The 5,572-nt window shown below is 41.3% G+C and overlaps 1 non-coding gene across 1 annotated transcript; it reads left to right on the forward strand.

The window, feature by feature from the left end:
• Window positions 1-3,371: 3,371 nt before the first annotated feature.
• LOC132003022 (U6 spliceosomal RNA) lies at window positions 3,372-3,478 on the forward strand. Its single transcript, XR_009400102.1, has one exon. It is a non-coding gene; the product is annotated as a U6 spliceosomal RNA (small nuclear RNA).
• Window positions 3,479-5,572: the final 2,094 nt, after the last annotated feature.

Genomic DNA, 5,572 nt, shown 5'->3' on the forward strand with positions numbered 1-5,572 from the left:
GCCTGCCCCCACGTGAAACTACTCTTCTATTGCCATGGAAAATTTGGAGAACAAGAAATTTTAATTTAATGACAAATTCATTAATTTGTCCAACAAACTTTACTGAGCACCTACAATGTGCCAAGCACTGTGCATAGTGTTGGAGATATGACCATGAAGGAGACCCAAATCCTGCCTTAGGAACCTCCAGCCCTTACTCCATTGTGGATTCTGCATGTGTGATTTTAAGCTAATTTTCCCAACAGGACCATGCATTCTGAACACTGGAATCAGGGGTAAGTGATCTCTTCAGGTCATCAATAATTCTAAGAACATTGTGTCTAGGGGTGCCTTGGTGGCTCAGTCAGTTAAGCGTCTGACTCATGATCTCAGCTCAGGTGTTGATTTTACGGTCATGAGTTCAGGCCCCCCAATGGGCTCTGTGCTGGGTATGGAGCCTACTTAATAAAATAAAATAAAATTAAATTAAATATTTTAAAATGCTGTGTCTGGATCTAAGAAAGAGATTCCTGTGACCTATTTCAAAGACCTCACATAAAAATATACTTGGAAAACAAAAGTAAAACAGTGGACATTTTAATTCTAAAGTGAGGTGATGTTATTGTCCACCCGTATATCCTGGATATCGACAACAGCAGATCAGAAAAGGTGAGGTTAAAGGGATACTTGTTGGGGCCCCTTCGGTTCTTACATCATAATCCGTGTTCTCCTTATCTGAGAGGCTTATAAGGTCATCACCCACAAGAGGCCAAGGAGGCAAATCCAGCCGTAATGGCTTCACACAGACCCAGTGTAATCAGACAGACTTGTTTTTGTTGTTGTTGTTTTTCAAGGGAAGAAATGCCTTACAGATATGAAAGCCAGCAGAGCCTGGATAGGGAGGCAAGAGTCCACTACTGGAATGACCCCTGTGGGAAACTGACCACGTGCTCTGGCCAGTCACCCTACCTCTTTGGGCTCCAGATTCTTCACGTGTAAGAGGAAGGCATTGTGCTGGATGATATCTGATGGCCCTTCTTTTTTTTTTCTTTCTTTTTTTAATTTAAATTCTAGTTAGTCGACACACAGTTCAATGTTGGTTTCATGAGTGGAGTTCAGTGATTCATCATTTACATAGAACACCCAAGTGCCCTCCTGAATGCCCATCTCCCATCGAGCCCATCGCCCATCCACATCCCTCCATCGCCCCTCAGTCTGTGTTCTACAGTTGTGAGTCGTTCATGATTTGTTTCTAAAGGCGCTTCTGATCCTAATGTTTTATTATTCTGTGATAAAGGTGGCACTGGGCAGCATGTTCTGTGATTTTTAATTCATTAATTAGGTATTTCCTCAATGACCAGAGTTGCTTCAACGTTCTGACTAGAATAATCGTGACTAGGCTTCTGGGTTAATAATTCACTGAAATAAATAAGCCATTTCACACCTCCTCTTGTGTTCTCCTTTCCAACTCTCAACATGAAAACAAACAGCAAACGGCGATGAATTAATTCACAAGCAAAGATTATTTTTGGCAATTAGAAAAGTTAGGCACTTCTCTGTTTATACATACCCATTATATACATAAATCCAAATGTACATTTATAAATATGTAGAGATGTGCTGCCATTTTTTATTAATTGTGAATATCCCAAATAATAATGTTAAAATAGCTAACATTATATTTATTGAGCACATATTATGTCCTAAGCACTGTTAAAGGTTTTATTTACATTATACGCAACTTCTTTCAATTAATTCCTTCTATTTCCATTTTAACACCCACAATTGGGTTCTCAAAATATGGAAGTTTATAAAGTTTATTGCGAACATCTTGTCTGATAGGCATAACTGTTAGAGTGTGGGAAATAATATTTCAAAAAAAGCATCCTCAGTGTTTCTGATCTTTGGCTAAAGGCCTCTTTAGACATGCAGGCATTTGACCATGTTCATATCTAGGGGTAGGGGTTTTGTCTCCAAAAAACTCCTCTTTTGGAGTGGGTGGGGGGATCTTGGAGTTTATGGAGGGTGGAAGACATGGCCATCTCTACTGGGATCAGAAAAAAAAAGTGTCCATAAGGCTCCATTAAAATTTTCCTGGCACTGTAGGTTATATTTGATAAACCACTATGATATTTGAATCACATGTTCTGGAAACAGTTATAGAATAACTTTTCGCATACCCAAGACAATTTAGGTGTGCTTCTTCCAGTCTGGGCCCTGCCAAAATGCACACGAGTACTGAAATGTCATAGGATTCCTAATTTCCACATGTTTTGCTCATGCAGCGCTCCCAGTTATGAAACATTAAGTAGCAGAAGGGACGTGGTTCATGTTATGATGATTAAAATTCTACATGTTTCCCCGAAATGTACAAATATAAAATATGCTGGGTTCTACTCATATGCTTGCATATGGAAAACAAATAAAAACTGTTTACTTTGGCTACAACAAATGTCCTTTTCTTGCCTGGTGGCTTTGGATATTCCTCAGCCAAACCAAACACGCAGCTTCTCAGGATACCAGGATCTGTATTTAATGTAATAATGAGTTTCTCGTTCCCAGCTTCCCTTCTCGCTCCCTTTTTTTTTTAATGACTCCATTGTTAAATAAGAAATGGATAATGTCAGCCTTCCCCATAGCACCCGTAGTATTTGTTGCTGTTTCATAAGTAATTTAGGAAAGCAACTGAAGCATAAAGAAGCTAAATTATTTATTACTGTATTCTCCTCTACTGGATATCACTGTAATCTTCAATATTAATGCCTTCCTTACAAGTGTAAGGTTGGAAAATTGAAGTCAGGAGGTAAATTGATAAACTAAACAATTATGAAGTGTTTTCAGGTGCATAGTTGATTCTGCTTTTATCATTAAATCCAAATAGTGCTTCACTTAATGCATGCATTATCTAAATATTTGTCTAATACGCGCTTAGGTATTCTTTGTGTGTGTTTATGTATTCTTAATTGTTGTAATACCATCTTTAAATGACTCTCTTTTAGGGTCAGAAGCAGCTCGACTGTCCTGAGTCAAGGGTGAGCTTACCAGTCACCAGTGCAGCGACTAGTGTGGCCAGGATGGAGCAATGCCTGAGTAATGGAAACCCGTTGTCAGAACCCATCCTTGCCAGAGCTGGTGATTCAGGCAGTTTATGGGTTAACTCCAAAGCCATGATTTGGAGAACCCAGTGTTCATGGAGAAGCGTCCCATATGCATGTTGTCTGTAAGTTTGTGTATGGGGCAGCCAGGGGAAATCAGAGGAGACAACGGTTCTAATGTGTTTCTCTTGGGTCAAACACAAAAGAGTGTAGGCAGGGGCCATTAAGGAAATAAATGGGGGGGGGGAGCATCCATAGGGAACCCCTTTGCCAGACTCAGCTATCATCTCTGTAAGGGTGCTCACTTTAGCAGCATTTATGTTACAATTGGAGTGATACAGGGAAGATTAGCACGGCCCCTGCACAAGGACGATATGAAAATTCCCAATGCATTCTGTATTTATTAGAGCTTACTTTAAAAAAAAAAAAAAATCTGCACAGGAAGCCCTGATCTCTCACCTGTTTGCCCAGAGAACAGTTGTATTCAAAAGGCATGAAAATACCACAGGTTCTCAAGCTAAAACTTGAAGTCATCTTCATAAATGAGCATCCCCATTTTTCTGGAATTGGTCATACTACCATTATCCTCCTGATTCCTGCGGAATGTTTTGGGACCCTGTCCCTTACTGCCCATTTCCACTGCCACACTGTGCCCCCGTCTCCTGGCTCCAGCTGCGCGGACACCAGTGGGACACCCTGCCTACAGCGGTATTTTGATCACTGTTTGTGGTCTCCTGCTTGAGAACACACAGTGGCTTCTCTGTCTGCTTTAACAATTATATCCTCCTCAGGACCCTGAACTGTCTCCAAAGACTGAGCGCCTGCCTCTTCGCCTGCTGAGCTAGCCCATGTAGCAGCCTCTCAGCATGGCTTACCCCGAGCCCAAGCCTTCCCAGTTGCTCTCTGCCCCCCAAATTTACATCTCCTCCCTATCCCACCCACTTCCTAAAGTCATGCCTGCTATTCCTTTTGCATTTGAGGATACGTTGGTTGTACATTTCTCCTCTTTGGGGCATATCTGTGTTTAGGGCATGGGGTATCAAACAATCTCATATATTTTCCCAGCCCACATTAAAAACAAAAGGCTATATTGACCTGAATGAGTGTATCTGAAGTTTACATGGTATGAGTGCAATAGAAATGCCTTTTAAAATGGTGTTTGGAAATAGAAGCTGAAAAGGCAACAGAGAAGTGAACATGACAAGGAAGGGATATAAATTTGTGATGGGAGGGATGCCTGGGGTGTATGCCTTCTGCTTGGGTCAGGAATCCAGGGTCCTGGGATCGAATCCCTTATCTTGTTCAGTGGGCAGCCTGCTTCTCCCTCTGCCTCTCCCTGCCCCTTATGATCTCTCTCTGATAAATAAATAAATAAAATCTTTTAAAAAATAAAAAATAAATTCCTGATGGAAGATACCATACTGCTCCTTCCCATAGCCACACGCTTCTGGGAGAGGATCAGAAAAGTCAGATTTGATCAATGGCAAATAGGCATGGCTAACTGCCCGATATACGGGTCCAAAGACAGCTTCCAACAGCCCGCGGACCCTACCCCAATTAAAAAGTAACTTCCAGAAATAATTCTTCTTCAGAAATGCATGATCTCCGCAAAGGATTCTTTACAAAAAATCTACATCAAGATTGGACAAAATATCCACTGGCCAAATCCTGCCCACCTCTGGTTTCAGTAACTAAAGTGTTCTTGGAAGGCCCTGCCAGTTTGTGTGCGTACTGTCCGTGGAGGAATTGAGTGGTTGTGACAAAGATCCTGTGACCCACAAAATTTAAAAAAGGCCCTTCAGGAGGAACATTTGCTAACCTTTCACCCACATGATCTAAGGATATAGTAATTTGTCTAGAAGTGCCATTAACTTGGTAATATATTATGGTCAGATATATTATTTTTGGAAATAAGGGAGAGAGCCCTGGTGTTCCTAGGGGCAAGGCGCAGGGGCTGACTGGTCTAGTCTGAGGAGTGGTTATAAGGATTAAAGGAGATTATGTGCAGAAAGAGCTCAGCGCATAATAGGCACTTACTATATACTAAACACTCATTCCATCCTACCCTTTTGACCACTATGAATTTTCTTTTATTTACTCTTTAGCCAAAATTCCTTTTTTCATAAAACTATCAGAAAGGAAATTTATTTATTTATTTATTTTTATATTATTAAATATTTTATTTATTTATTTGACATGGACAGAGAGAGAGAGAGAGCACAAGCAGGCAGAGCTACAGAGGCAGAGGGAGAAGCAGCCCCCCCCCCCAGCTGGGACCCCAATGCAGGGCCCAGGGCTCCATCCCAGCACCCCGGGATCATGACCTGATCCAAAGGCAGACACTTAACCAACTGAGCCACCCTGAGCCCCCCAAGAAAGGAAATTTTAAAAGACTTTTCTTACGTCCTTCATTTTCTAGTGATGTCATTCCCGAGAACTTTATCAATAAATGCTCTAACAAACAAATACCTTGCTCTGCAGTGTGGGAAGGAGTCCAT

This window comes from Mustela nigripes, chromosome 15, assembly GCF_022355385.1.
Source record: "Mustela nigripes isolate SB6536 chromosome 15, MUSNIG.SB6536, whole genome shotgun sequence".
NCBI classification, from domain to species: Eukaryota; Metazoa; Chordata; class Mammalia; order Carnivora; family Mustelidae; genus Mustela; species Mustela nigripes.